The sequence below is a fragment of the Pseudorca crassidens genome, chromosome 18, assembly GCF_039906515.1.
Source record: "Pseudorca crassidens isolate mPseCra1 chromosome 18, mPseCra1.hap1, whole genome shotgun sequence".
Classification (NCBI taxonomy): domain Eukaryota; kingdom Metazoa; phylum Chordata; class Mammalia; order Artiodactyla; family Delphinidae; genus Pseudorca; species Pseudorca crassidens.
The window spans coordinates 1,423,885-1,439,420 of record NC_090313.1 but is presented as its reverse complement, the minus strand read 5'-3'; positions in this window follow the sequence as shown (position 1 = coordinate 1,439,420).

Genomic DNA, 15,536 nt, shown 5'->3' with positions numbered 1-15,536 from the left:
CTTCCCGGTCCTCGCCTGGCGCCTGTGAATCTGGGCCGGGGGCTGCCCCTACCCCTTCCCTCAGCATCCACCGGTGCAGCTCTTGGTAGCAAACACTTGCGTTTTGGAGGCTGTTGGTGTCTGAAGCAACTCCCTCTAGTGAGGAAATGTGCCCTCGTTAACACTGGCAGGAGGCGGGTGCCACGTCCCACCCTGGGAGCCCGAGAGGCACCGCCACCAGGAGCTGGAGAGTAGAGGAGGCCCACCCAGGCCGAGGCACCTGTGCACAGTTCTGACTCTGGATCAGGAGCTCTGGCTGGGTGCCTCCAAAGCCCTTCCAGCCTCCACGGCCCCATCTGTGCGCCGGTGCTGCTGGGTGGGCGTCCGTGGGCGCCCAGCTTCCTCGGCCCTTGTTGTTGTTTCTGAGTCCAGACCTCAAGTGACCCCTGACCCCTGGCCCTTCTCGGTCAGTCCCCAGAGCTGTGCTCTGCAACCTCTCCTCTGCCCACCACGTGCCTTACTTCCCTGAAACACAAATCTCTCTTCATCGTTCAGAACAAACTGATAATTGTCTCCTAACGCCCACTCTCTGCCCCCTTTTCTTATAGAGCTTGAAATGCTTGGCAGGTGAGGGACCCAGAATGATGACTGCATTTCTAGCATCACTCACAGCCAGGTGTGGCCCCAGCTAAGCCAGTAGGACTGTTACGGTCTGAATGTTTGCAGCCCCAGTGAGGTGTGAAAGGTGACAGGTCATGCCACTCCTTCGGGAGAAGCTCTGGGAACAGGGCAGAGGCTTACCCTTTCACCTGGGAAAGCTACATGCGTAAAGGAGCTCTGTCTGTCCCAGGGGGACGTAGGTGAGGAAGTCAGGAGAAATGTGTCAGTGAAGGGGACTGGGGTGTAACCTGCACGGGCACCTTACTTGTCTTCTGCATTTCCTTGTCACCTCCTGCGCACCCTCTTCCTTTGTCTTTAGCTGGACGTGGTCTTTAAGCCTGAGTTCTAAGCCACTCTGGGAGTTACTCATCTTCCGCTAGGTGCTCCCCTGTACACACGAGGTACACACGTTCACCTTCTGCTTTTCTCTTGTTGATCTAAGGGCCACAGCCTAGAACTTAGAATAGAGGGGAACTTATTTTTCTTCTGCTACAGGCGGTGTTTGGAGGTGGGGGTCTTCAGGGGGTAAGGAGGTCATGGGGCAGAGCCCTACAGATGTGATTAGTGCCCGTGTTAGACGAGGCCAGGGAGCCAGCTCACCTTGTCTGCCCTGTGAGGGTAACGAGGCAGCCGTCTGTGAGCCAGGAAGAGGGTCCCACCAGAACGGCACAGGCTGGCGCCCTGATTCTGGACTTCCGGCCTCCGTAACCATGAGAAATAATTTCTGTTGCTTATAAGCCACCAGTCTGTCGTGTTTGGTTGTAGCTGCCCTGCCCGAGACACGGATGTAAGCAGCTACAGGCATTTTCCAAGATGTGTCCTTTTCTGCATGTGCAGGAACACACACGTACTCACGTGTGCACGTGCATGCTCGCACACACACACCTCAGCTGGTCATAGCCCATCTCAGTGTCACCTTTGCTGCGAAGCACTCCCTGACTGCCTGCAGGGGACATAATCGCTCGTCGCTCTGTGCTTCCACAATTCCAGTTTCCGATCGTGAAGGGAGCCTTGCCGCCGAACGTTGTATTTCATTTGTGCCAGTCTGTCTCCCGCTCGACTCCCAGCAACCCTGTATCTTCCTTCTTTCTTTTGCGGCCGCGCCGCGCAGCTTGAGAGATCTCAGTTCCCCAACGAGGGATTGAACTCTCCCCCGCCCCACCCCTGCAATGGAAGCACGGAATCCTAACCACTGGAGCGCCAGGGGATTTCTAATCGCGTCTTATTAATCTGTGCAGTGTCAGCACTCAGATACTACCTGGCACATGTTCAGGCCTCAGAACTGTTAGGTGAGTGAGGAATGTAGGACAGGTAAAGCTTCTGAAATTGTGGCTTGTCTTCTTATCAAAGGACTATATTTCTATCTACTTATTTCTCAGCTAAAGGAATCTGAGCATCGGAGAGGCTGAGATTACTTGTCCGGGGTCATTTGACTTCCTTCATCTCAGCTCCATCGTAGCAGGTTGCCTGTAGGGCCCTTCTCTGAATCAGCAAGGTAAGTGGACAGCAGTGGGGAAATGACCAAAGGCTTTTGGTTCTACGCAGAGTGAAGTTCCCTAAAGTTGTGCTGTGGGCTCTGGCGCTTTTCCTCCTGGCTGATGGTAATGGATTCTGTCGAGGAAGGAAATGACATAGGAGAGGTGGGCCTCCAACCTTACATTGTCGGATTCCGTGGAAAACAACCTGGATGTCATCTTAGCCGGAGCAACACCGAGTCACCCAGAGGGAACACTGGGGTGAATTGCGGAATTAATGGGCAAAGGAATGAAAGGGGCTTGAGGAAATCTGAGTCAGATTGGATGCCGTGATCTTCTAAAATTTGTTGGATCCAAGGGGAGCTCTTCGAAGGACCGTGGCTTCAACCTGTAAGTGGTTGTGCAGGTGTTTAAGGTGCTAAGGACATAGTAATGCCAGAAGGCCGAGGACTGACCCTCCTTCCCAGAGGGGGACTTGGCTTTGACCAGAAATTTTCAAAAGGAGTCGTGATGTAAGGAAGGGAGAAACACGGACGTCTTCGTGTGTCTGGGCGGTGGGTGGGGCTCAGAAGTGGCGACCTCCGTGGGGAGAGGACCAGGGGATTTTTCCTGAGGTTTGCAAACAAGTCATCCAGCCACCCAATTCACTTACATTTCATGTTACACACAAATAAGTAGAAAAAAATTTTCTAAAGATGCCGTTATTGATATTTGGCCAAAGAAAGAGAAAATGTCACTTGTCCATATGCAGAACCCCGCCCGTAAGTCCCATGAGCCCCTGCCCCCCTCCCTGTCTTCCCACCTCTTGATGTCACCATTGCCATGGTTACCCAAGAAGGTGGAAAACAGAAAACTGCTGGAGAAAAGGCCAGTCATTGAGAAGGGAACCGAAGACAAACTGGATATCTAACAGACAGATTTAGAATTCAGATTTTCAAGGGATTAGAAAACTTTCTCTCTCTTTAAAGGAGAGTTTAGTGGGGGTGGGGGAAGGCTTTATATCACACTCCGAGACTCAACAGAGCAGGTGCCCAAAGAAAGAGGAAGCTTGTGAGAGGTGAGCCGTTTTCCTGGGAAGGACGGGTCACTTCCTTCTAATAAAACACAGAATAGCACCATTTTCCTGTGGTGTCCTGCACGACACAGCAGTGATACAGCCCCTGGGAGGAGGAGCGAGTCAGCACTGAACGGAAGCGGCACTACGGGCTGTGCTTCTGTACACCCCCCGACGCAGACTGGACGTGGAGCGATCAGATGAACACGGGCGTGCGGCTCACCACACACCAAGGTTACTGTTCTGCCAGCCTAGGGGTTTAAGGTGAGGCAGTGGCAAAAAGCCTTTGGATGCTCAACCCCAAATTGTATTCTGTTACCTTTTAACACAGGCACAGGGGCTCTGTGGGGCACCTGACTATGGAGGCAGGGAGGTTCCACGCAAACCAGCCTCAGCAGGCTTAGTGCTGCGGTAGCTCCTGCGAGTTCAGAATGTTTCACTAGTGACTTCTGCGCAGAAATTATTTTGAATATGAGAACTAGTTATCCGTGTCAATGTGGCTGAATTACTGGAATCTTGACTCTGTAGGGAGAGGTCTAAGAGTCGTACTCTGGCCCAGCGTTTCTTTCTCACGCTGAGCCCCCAGCCGTCACCAAGAGGCTTGCTGGCTGTGCACTTGGGTCCAAGGGCTGGGAGTGGGCTTCCACCTGCCATCTGGGGGTGAAGATTCCAATATAGTAAACAAGAAAGAATTCCTGGGAAAGAACTGTGGGGCTAGTGACACATGACCACTTGAACAGAACGGAGGGCTGTAGGTTCCGACACCATGGGGCCCTGGTGACCGTTGGGGAGCTGTGTACATTTCACCACAGGGAAGCGAGGTGCTCTGCCCGCAGGAAAGCAGGACTGTCCCTCTGAAGCCTTTTATTCCCCCCTTCTCCTCTCCATCCCTGTTTCTCTAAGTGCAGTGTACTAATCAGCAGAAAGAATGGGAAGATTTCTGCTCTTCAAGAAACCAACGCTAACTAGGGCATTAACAGTTCAAGACTGGAGCGGTGGGACTTCCCTGGTGGCGCAGGGGATAGGACTCCGCGCTCCCAATGCAGGGGGCTGGGGTTCGATCCCTGGTCAGGGAACTAGATCCCACACGCATGCCGCAGCTGAGTTCACGTGCCCCGACTAAGGAGCCCAGCCTCAACCAAGACCCCGTGCAATCATATAAATAAAAAAAAAAAAAAAGACTGGAGTGGCTTTGCCAACTGGTGTGGGCATAATCGGCATAACAGTGGTTAGTCGTGAAACGCTCCCAGTCCTGGGTAGGGGCAGCGACACCCGAGGTGCAGGGAAGTGGCCTTCTATCCACCCTCCAGTCCTCTGACTAGGCGCTAACCTTTGCACTGGCTCCCAGGCCCCGCCCACCCTCTGCTGGGTCTCCGGCAGACGGCCCCATGCCCTTGGCCCTGCCGGTGGTGGGCTACAGGAGGGACAAGTGTCCAGGGCTCAGTATCCACTAGGTCCAGTCCACCCGGCGATAAGGAGCAAACCCGCACCCTTCTGCCCCGAGGACATGGAATCTGGCCAGAGGCCGGGCGTGGGCGTGGAGCCCACCGGCAAGGCAGGAGCAGGAGAGCACCCAGTGGACAGGGCCCTCCACGCGGCGTGCGCACACACCCGGTCTTCTCCGTGCACCTGCACAGGCACACGCCTGGCCGCCTCTCCCTCCTGTGCACGTACACATGCACCCGCCCATACACGCCCACGGGCACAAACCCAGCCTGCTTTTCTCCTCCGCGAGTACAAATACACGCTGCGCACACACTGGAACACCGCTCCTCCAAGTCCGCACATCTGCACGTGCACGCACACACACACACACACATTCGACCCCTGTCCTCCGTGTGTGCATGTATACCTTGCCCCTGGCTATGCACACACGCACGTGCACACCCATCGCTTGGCCCCGTGTGCATACACACTGACCTGCACACCTTGCCCCTGTCCTCCGGGTGCACACACATCCACACACACCAGGCCCCTGTCCCCCGAGTGCACACACACGCACTTGCACCCTGGTCCCTGTCCCCCATGTGCGCACACACGCCCGTGCACCCCCTGCCCCGATCCTCCAGATACGCACACATGTGCACACATCCCAGCCCCTGTCCCCCGGGTGCGTACACTCGCCCGTGCACCCCCGGCTCCCATCCCCCGTGTGCGCACACGTGCACACATCCCCGGCCCGGCTACCCCGCGCGCGCACCGCCGCGTCCTGGGCCAGGCCCTCCTCTCCATCCCCGGTCGGCGCGCGCACACACGCGGGCACGCGCAGGCGCAGCCCATCCCCTCGGAGCTCGAGCGCGGGCCTCCGGGCGGGAGGGGGAGGGGGAGGAGGGGGAGGGGAGGGGGGAGGAGGAGGAGGAGGAGGAGGGAGCCGAAGGCGCGAAAAGGCGCGCAGGCGCGCTGCGGGAGCCGGGCCGCCGCCCACGTCACCGCGCCGCGCACGTCACGCCGCCCGACGCTCGCAGGGTGAGCCCCGCGCCCCGGCGCCTCGGCAGGGCAGGGACCCCGGCCGAGCGCCGCCGGGACCGCCGCCCTCAGCCCGCCCGCCCGCGTGTGCGCGCCCGGTGTCCGCGCGCCGACCGCCCGCCAGGTGCGGCGGGCCGGGGTCCCGGAGGGGCGCGCGCGCTGAGCGCCCGCGGACCCCGCCGACCCCCGCCCCCGCGCCGCGTGCGCCGACCCGGTCCCCGCGCGCTGAGGGCCGCCGCGTGGGCGCCCAGGTGACCGGCCCAGCGGGGTCGCGGGCCGGGGTCCCGGGCGGGGCCTGCGGGCGGCCTCCAGGCGGAGCGGCGCGCGCGTCCGCGTCCGCACCCGGCGGGGGTCGGAGCGGGGCGGGTCCGAGCGCGCGGGGTCTGGGGCGCGGGGTCCGGGCGGCGCCGGGCCCACCTGCCCGCCGACTGCCGGTTCCGGCGCGCGGGGGGCGCTCGCGGGTGGCGGCCGCGGCCTAGTGACAGGCCGGAGGCCGGGACCCCGGAAGCCCACCTGTCAGAGTTACTGGTCGGCCGGTGGTCGCGGGTGGGCCGGGAGCGCCAGTGGGAGCGCGTGTGCGCGGGGCCGCGGTGCCAGGCTTATCCGCGCGGGGTCTTTGTGCGCGTCAGGGAGGCTGGGCGGGCATCCTGGTGGCTGACGGGCTGCCCTGCCTGGGATGACTTTAAAGTCTCCAAGGTAGGGGGCATTTCTGGGCTGCGCGCGCTCTGGGGATGGGGTGTGAGGGTTTGGAAAGGAAGGCACCTGCTACCCGGAGGGGCAGTGGGGACAGCGGTGGTGCTGGGGGAACGTTGGTGTTACTTCTTATTTCATCCTTACTCATTCCTCGTTTTTCCTTCTTAACAGAAAAACCATTTTTCTTCTCTGGAGGGTGAACATTTATAGCATCGATTTCACGGATCTGGTAACATGGCAAAAGATGTAAGTATGTTCGCTTCCTGCTGGACAGACGTTTGCCTAGTGCTGTGTTCTTGGTAGGTTCCCACTTTGTTTCAGAATGACCACACATAAACCACAGAAGAGTTGATTTTCAGGCTTTTAAAGCACATGAAACAAGGTAAAGGTGAAAGAAGAGGAGAAACCCACAGCTTGTGTGGAGCCGTGCGCCGGCCTCGGCCTGGGCTTCGCAGGCCTGAACGCCGGGCGGTAAGCTCCGTTAGGAGGCTCAGTCGCAGCCCAATTTCTGGGTCCTGCCGACGGTTAACTCGTAAATCAATCATGCCCTTGTGGGAGGACGCCCTGAGTGCAGGAGGGCTGGGCCCGGCCCTGGGCTGCGCCCTGAGCACCTGCCTTGTGTACCGCGTGGGAAGCTAGTTCAGCTTCGATCCGTAAAGCGCTGAGCACTGGTTTCGGCAACTCTTTGTCTCAGAGAGAGTGAAATTCGGTGATGAACAAAATGTGGTAAAAAATTCTCCTTTAGCTTTATATTTGTTATGAAGCTATAGGACGTAGTGAGTGATTTTTTTCACATTTTGCAAGACACAGGCTTTTAGGCCCCCAAATATGTTTTATGGGCCGTGTAGCCCTGTGCTACCCTTGGTAATAGTTAACTGAAACCCCAGCTCTGTCCTTCAGTGTTTCTCAGAATGTGCTGTTCTGTGAACGTTAGGGAAAAGAGGCCGTGGACTTATTCACTCATTAATTGCACGGAAGTACAGCCCGAGACACAGCTGGAGGCGTAAAATGTGTGTCTGTGGGACCACATAACAGGCGTGAAGTCCTCCCGCCAGCATGTGTGGACTCGGGTGCCCCTGTGTGGTGTCTGTGGGTATGGGTTTATCATCTCTGTCGGTCGAAGGCCGTGCCTGCTTCTCCGCTACGTTCGCCCCAAGGACGCGGGCCGGGCAGCAGGCGCGCAGTAAGGGCGCTGCGGTGCCGGGGCTGGTGTTTGGGGGCCGAGTTTCTTGCCCTCCTGTGTGAACCCCCAGAGGAGAGTCGTCTTCCTCCTCCTCAGTGGCGTCTGGGGGAAGTAAAGACGGATGGTCACGGCCCCGGGCCCGGCTGCAGGAGGAGGACTGCTTAGCGGCCTCTTCTGATGGTCCCTCCTGGAGACACAGCCCCGCAAAGCTCAGGCAGCCCGGTGGCTGGGTGGAGTGATGCAGGACCGTCCGTTGCGATGTGAGTAGGTGACACCGGCCGTGGAGGTCGGTGCCGTGGTGATACCGGCCTGAGGAGATGCAGGTGAAGTGGCCTTGCCTGTGCTGAGCTGGGGGCCGTCAAGTGTGCTGGAACCAGGTCTCGCTGGGGCTGGGGGTCGGTGGGCTGGAGGCCACGGCCGGGCCAGGGCTTGGCCTGTGTCCCGCTGCCTGAGTCTTAAGGAGGGTGTGACGTTTGAGCCTGGGAAGCCGACCCTGGCAGCCAGCGGTGACTTAAGCAGTGGGGCCTCAGTGTGGTCGCCCGTGTAAGATCAAAGCCCCTTGAGTTGAAGGGGGTGGTGGGCTGGGACTCCAGCTCGACAGAGCTCTGGGGGCTCCGTGGGGGACTGTTGGGGCTGGAGGGGCTGGGACGGGGCAGCGTGGGCTGTCCCCCTGCGGGTGGGCCAGTCTCCTGGGCGTACCTGGAGCTTCTCTCTACCCCGTCGTAGGTGCGTCGGGCCCAGGGTCCTGCCCTACTGGGCCGAGGACCCCTGCGTGCTGCCGGCCTCGCGTGGGGTTTGGGGTTTGCCGGAGCCGTGACGGTGACCCCAGCAGTGAGGGTGGGGCAGAGTCGGGAGCAAGCGGCGCGTTCCCCCTGAACCCCGGAGGGTGGGGGTGGGGAGGGTGAGGGCACAGGCCGGTGCGCCTGAGGCCGAGCTGCCCGCCCGCCGTGGGCCTTCTGTGCCTAGTGCACGAAGAGGTGAAGTCTTCGTGTGTTTTTCTAAAAGGCGTCTGGACAAAACACTGTCATTCCCGCGTTTAACCATTTTCCGGCAATACGTGGAAAGAAGCCTGGTGGCTCGGTGGTTCACCACCACCGTTCCCTTTGGAAAGTGGGTCTCCGCGCTGTCCTTAACTTCCCTGGCCCCTTCGTTGCTCCCGGGACCCTCGGCCCTCGTGTGTGGGACTCACACCAGAGCTCAGGGGCTGTCCTTAATGTGCACGTGGCGGTGTTGCCACGATTTCCTGCGACGAGGCCCGTGGGTCAGAGGCGCGCGGGTCGAAGGTGGTGGCGACGCTGTTGGCGGCGCCATCCTGGGGCTGCCTGTTCCCTCCCCCACGGGGACTTGTCACCCTGCTGAGTGGAAATGCAGTTCATTGGTTATTGATTTATGAAGCCGGGTATCTGTGGGTTTTGTTTTGTGCCTCTGGTCCCATGACAGATCCTGATGGGAGGGCTTCCAGTGCCCAGGACGCTCCTGCGGTGAATGTAGGCGTGGAAGGAAATGTGAAAACTGTCACCGTCAGAGATGTCTCATCGTACTAAAAATTGCAGTTGTGTGAAGTAGAGAGTGGATGGCGTCTGACGTTGTGCATGTGGGTCTGTGTGTGTTTCCTGAGCGTGTGTGTGTAGGGGGCCGAGTGTGTGCGTGTGTGCGCGTCTGCATGTGTGTGTGTGCTGAGTGTGTGTGTGCTGAGTGTGTGCGCGTGCTAAACGTGTGGTGCACGCGTGTCCCTGCCTGGGCTGCCTCCCCTTCAGGTCTGTGGCCCTGATGAGTGCTTTGGTGCCATTGGCCTTTGGAAGACTGTGGGTTTAAGATAAAGGGCCTGTGTAGCGGCTGTAGTTGTTCTAGAACTGGACTGGAGGGGCCGCAGGGAGTGAGCCCGTGACTAGCCCCCGCCCCGGCCGTCGGAGTGACCCTCGGAAGGAGGACACGGGGCTGGCGTCCCCACTGGGAGGACCAGTCCTCCTCCAGCGTCACAAAGCTTTGAAAAGAGCAGGTGGGGGGTCGTCGATTCGTGAAATCTCAGGCCTGCGTTTGCGGAGGTGTTCCTGGGACCCTCCCCTCCCTGCTTCAGGTTGGGGGCAGAGGGCAGGTGAGCCGCGGCTCGGCCCCAGCAGTCCCGGGAGGGCCTGTGAGTTGCCGTCAGGGCTCGGGGACCTCACCGTGGAGCTGCTCTGTGGTTGCACTTTGCGTTCCGTGAGGTTATGGAAAAGCCCCTGGATTGTGTTACTGAGGGCAGGAGACCGAAGAAACACGCGTGGAATCTAGGCTTGTGAGGGATGCGTAACGAGGCCTGGTTTAATGAGCTTGTCTAGAAACACACGTCCTGAATGCTGTTTCCCAGGCCTGGGCCTCGGTGATGAGATTCGGGCCGCGGAAGGGGACCTGGGCTGGCGGGACCGGCCGTGTCTCTCAGGCCGTGAGGTGGGGGCCCGCCGGGCGCTGACGGTGCTTCTCTTCCCGCTTGAGACACGAGTGAGAGAGCTCAGCCCGCTGCGGCGAAAGCGGTGCAGCCAGCACTGCTGTGCTTGTTTGCCGACGGGCTTTTCCTGTCTCGGAATCACCTTTTTTCTGCCCGGAGTGAAGTTGGAGAAACTCTGAGGCTGTGTGAAGAGCAGGACGCTGTGGCAGGACCAGCAGTGCCGCCCTGGACCCCACGGCTGCGTCGCACCTGGTGGGAAGTGCTGTCTGTCTCCTGGTACAGCCAGGATGCTTTCTCAGCCCTGCTCCTCGGTGAGCGAGTCACGCCGGGGTGCGCTGTGGACCTGGGGCTCGGCACCCAGCCTGACGCGCGTTGTGGCCCCTCGGGGCGTTTTCCGCACACAGTCGCTGCTGGAAGCCCTTCTCTTTGGTGTCGAGCGAGCCTCGTTTTTCTGCAGCGTAGAGCAGCGTGGTTCTTGCTCGGACGCCAGCCCTGGCTTCTCCTCCTGTGGCTCTGTGCTGTTTGTTGAGGGGGCTGGGCCTCGGGGGGAGCGGGGTTGGGCCACAGCCCTGGGTCACTCGTGGCGTGAGGGCCAGACCTCTGCAGTGTGGCATCGCGTTGGCCCAGATGGAGGTGGGACTCAACCCGGCCCCTCTGCTCAGACGGGCACGGCCGGTACGGAGTCTGTCTACGCTGCGCGGGCCTGGACGGGAGCCGGCGGTGGTGGCTCAAGAGTCGTGGCGCTATCTGGGCCCGGAGCAGATGTGCTGCACGGATTTCGAGGGTCCAGGGTGAAGTTGGACTTATTTCTCTCAGTCTCTGTTGTTTTTTTTTGTTTTGTTTTGTTTCTGTTTTTGTTTTTTGCGGTACGCGGGCCTCTCACTGTTGTGGCCTCTCCCTTTGCGGAGCACAGGCTCCGGACGCGCAGGCTCAGCGGCCATGGCTCACGGGCCCAGCCGCTCCGCGGCATGTGGGATCCTCCCAGACCGGGGCACGAACCCGTGTCCCCTGCCTTGGCAGGCGGACTCTCAACCACTGCGCCACCAGGGAAGCCCGGCCTCTGTTGTTTGAGCTCAGGACTCTGTCCATCAAGGTCCTGTGTTCACAGGATCCAGATTTTAAGGGGATTCTGTTAGACAGAGTGAAACCCCTGGGCCTCCCTTGGGCCCTGAAACGCAGCACCTCCCGACACCTGTACCCCGGTGTCCCGACAGATGACTTCGTGTCACCGAGGGCCCAGAGGGACACGGAGCGCTTGCTGGATGGTACCCAGGGTGGGATTCTGCCTGTGGACCGGGCCGCGGGCCGCGCCGCTCTGCCTCCCTGCCCAGTCACCGGTGACAGACTTGCCGGCCCTTCCTGGCCCATCCCGCAGAGGATTCGCCACCCCAGGGGTTCTCTGTGGCAGCCGTGAGTTTGTCTTTGCTGGTTGACGTCGCACCAGCAGGCGTTTTTGTCACAAACCTTGGGTTTTCGTTTTAGCAGAAGTTCCGCAAGGAACGAGTGTGAATTACTGAAAACGTTCAAGGAATGTTTCTCGTGATCGTAAACGCATTGTTAGTTGGGCCAGAGTTGGAAAAGCTCCAGGAGAACGAGAACAAGAGAAAGGAGCCATCTGCCAGCCGGCATCTGAGGGGATTGTTGGGGGTTTGTAGGTTCTTCCTGTCGGATCTTCACTTAGTTGTACATGACAAAGGTTTTACCCACGTGTGAACGTTCTGTGCGTCCCACGTCTACCCCGTCCACGTCCGTGTGCTGTCGCTGTTTCCCCCAGTCGGGCTTTCTCTTCTCCTGTGTCATCTTTAGCAGCTGTGCGTTTATTTGACACGTTGGGGAATCGTAGGTGGTCACTTACCGAAAAAGTGACCTAAAATGGGAAATAATAAAAAAGGATACATTCCTAAACTCATCTTGTAAAATTCAAACACATATGCTTGCCCTCCCAGCCCCCTGGCTGTAGAGCGAAGGCCTTTCTTGGCGAACGGGTCCATCGATTCACGTTTCTTGCATAAACCATAGCCCGTAAGGCCCAGCTTTGATTCCTGCAGGATGGAGGGAGGACGTAGAGGACGTTTAAAGGTGCTGAATGCGACCTAGATTGTTTGCCGTTTTTTCCACGCGTTTAATAACAAACATAAGCGGCACAAGTGGGCGTTTAGAAGCGAACACAGCCGAGTGGCGGCCTGACACGCGGGTCTTCGGAGGGTCCTGAAGGGGTGGGGCTGGGTTAACTCGACAGAGCCCCTCTGCCGTGTCCCCCGTGCCCAGGCCCCAGCAGTGGGGATGCTGGTGGCTTCCAGTTCAGTCTTCTCACGTTTGCACAAATCCACCATGATAACCCAGGACGGGTTCTTGGCAGTGTAATTGCGGGTGGACGCTCACACGCGTGCGCCGTGCCTGAGGCGTCCTCAGATGACTTCCTGGGGCGGGCGTGCCGAGTCGCATCTACTCCCATCAGGTTGTCGGAGCCCATTTTAACCGCCCGTTTTTAACACCAAGTTTGCTAATTTAAAAACCCACAGACTCGCTCCATTTGATGGGTGAGGTTTTAAATTCATTGTTTCCGTTTGCATTTTTTGATTCAGAGACTGAATATGTTCCTTCTAAGACATCACGTTTCTTTGTGACTCGAACGCGCCCCGTGCTGCATCCTCCATTCGGGTGTCGATTTCCTGTTGATTTGCATCCACTCCAGAAACAAAGGATGTTCGTGAAACCGTTGTCGTCATTTCACAGCAAAACGTTAAGATTTGGTTCTTCTGTCGTCAGCATGAGTGGTAGATATACCATCATTTCAGGCTACACCATGGAGAGCACACCAGAGTTCACACCTGGAAGTTTCACGTTAGGAATAGTAGTTTCCAGGTGTCTGAAGGTTCTTCCTTCCCTGTCGTCCCGGTGCAGTGTGACCGAGGCCGGCACGGGTCTGTGTTCCTGCCCCTCTGGGGCCGTGGTCTCGGCCTCAGCTGTTACACGATAGCTTGTCCTCTGCTTCCTGGTCTTGGGGACTTGAGTACCTGGCGTGGGTCTCACCTTTATGTTGTTTCATTTGCATTTCAGAAAAATCAGGGTTTGAGTGAAAATGTCTCATGCTGAATCGATGGCATCTGGATCTGATCGGAGCTCTGGGGGTGAACACCCCCTCGTGCAGCCGAGGGCCCCAGGCCACCAGCATCGGGGTGCAGGGAGGACCCTGGCTGCAGTGTGGACGTGCCCGTGGGGTGTGGGCAGCAGGGACTTGTTGGGGGGAAGGGCCTGCTGCACTGGGTCTGGGGACGGGGTTCCCCTTGAGGGGCCGCGGCCGGGCACAGTGGGTAGGAGGGCGGACGAGGGGCAAACCCAGAACAGGCCTTGGGGGCTTTGGGGAAGGGGAGAAGCCCGCCCATTGGGTCAGCCTTTCTGGTCCTAAAGAACCTGAAATCATGTTCCCCTGGGGGCGACTTGCAGAGGGGCGGGGTCCTAGTCTCCGTCGCCTGGCAGAGGGTGCGGCAGGGCTATAGCCCCTGCAGGTCTGCCGCAGAAAGGCCAGAAAGCGGGACGGAAGCAGGTATGTGAAGTTGTCTCGGAGCTGTGTCACGTTTTCTTAGGGCAGTCTTGCGTTTGCACCTGTTGTGGAGTGAATTCGCTGTTTTTCTGTCCATGATGAGTGAGGCTGGTCAGACTGTGGGTTAGAGGCCGCGTCCTTCTAGGGAGGGTGAGGCCGGGTCTGACGGGAGCCCCAGGACCTGGTGTTGGGGGCTGGGAGTGGGGCGGCACCTGCTCTCTGGTGGGTGGAAGGTGATGGTTTAGACGATCTGCGTGGCGCTGGGAGCAGGTTGGGGGGCGGAGTGGGGGGAAGCGCTCCTTCACACGTGGGTCTCTGGGGGCGCGGGGGGCTCTGATGCCCTACGGGAGGCCCTGGAGCCCTGGCATTTCCGAGCAGGGCGTCAGGGCCCCTAAGGAGGAAGCAGAAGACGCGGGCTGGGCTGTGCCCTGCCTCCCGGCCGTGTGCCCCTCGGGGACAGTAGCCAGCATCCCGGCAGGGGGTCAGGATCTCACTTGAACTCTGCAGCCTCACCCTGGTTCCTGGCCCCGCCTGCGCCCCCCGATCCCTGCAGCCCGCTGGGCCTTGTGAGTGTGACCCCCACTGGTGGCGAGCCCTGGGCCTGGTGCGGGAAGCGTTGTCGCCCGCCGGCCGTCTCCTCTCCAGACCTGTGGCCGATGCTTCCCTGCCTGTGGCTCAGGCCACTCGCTGTGGCCGTGGCCACCGTGGCTCTGGCCGCCACCTGGCTTCCTCTCCGTGGATACCGGGGGGTCCCGGGGCGGGGGTCCCGGCCTCAGAGCCGTGGCTTGCAGCCCCCCAACCTCGTGCTTCCTGGATCTTGGGATCCTGGGGCGTCTGGATCCTCTGTTGAGGAAGTGGCGGGAGCCTCATGTTTGCCCAGTTACGGAAGTAGAGGGTTTATTTAAAAATCCGTGTAAGAGTCGGAAAGAAAGTTAAGAGTCGTCTGAAATCACGGTCCAGGGTGGCCTTGCTGTTAGATTTTGGGGGTTGTTTTGGGAGTGACTTACACGTCCGTTATACGGCTTTGCATACGTGCTCCCAGACGCTCTTCTCCTGCTGTTCTTCTCCACGGGTTTGTCCCGGGCGTTTTCATGTTGGTAAATATGAACGATAAGAGGCGGCTTCGTGGGCCACCTCAAATGTGTGCGGGGGGGAGGGGCCCGCACCCCTGTCGCGTCCTGAGTGACTCGGTTCAGGGCTGTCCCACCGTCCTGCCTCCCCCGGGACTGGTTACACTGCTACTGTCGTGGCATCAGATGTTCCAGGCCGTGTCCCTTGAAGGTGGGAAACCTTTACACCTGAAACTCGTATGATGTTGTACATCAGCTGTAGCTCAAAAAATAATGCAAATAAGTAAAGAAGAGAAACGCCCCCAATGCTGCACGTTGATTCCCGAGTGTCTCCCCGCTGGTCCTAGACCCCGAGGGGCTCTGCCACTGGGGCCCCGTGGGGTGTTTCACGTGGACGTGGCCCTGGGTCCTCACCCGTTCAGGCAGCCTCCCCTGTACCGCCTTGTGAGCGCCAGGGGCCGGTTTCACCTGTTCTGTGGTGTCTGTGGCAGGAGCTGGATCTGAGGCTCCAGGCACAGCCTCCCGAGCTGTGCTGTCCACCTGGAGCCTTTCTTCAGTGATGGACCTCAGCCCTCGCCCTGGCACTGCGGCCTCGTTGGTTCCTAATGTCTCCGTGGTGGCCCTTCCGTGGCAGGTGGCCTCGGTCAGCTCCGTAGCAGGTCACCCAGAGTTTAGGGACCTTGAGAGCAGTGTTGTCACCTGTGGCGTCTGCGGCAGGAGCACGGGACCCAAAGGTGTCCTCGATGGTCCCCGAGGCCCCCGGGGGCCACTTGTCGCCCTCAAATCATGAGAGCAAGTGAGGGGGCCGAGGAGACAGAGGGAGACAGAGACAGAGAGATGGGGAGAGACAGAGACGGACACAAGATGCAGGTGGGAGGGGCGGTGAGCCAGCGGGCAGGCGACTTGGTCCCTCGTGAGCTGCCCTGGCCTTTGCGGGTTTGGCCACCAGGTCAGGCCGCGCTCGGGGGAGGGGACTGGGCAGGCGCG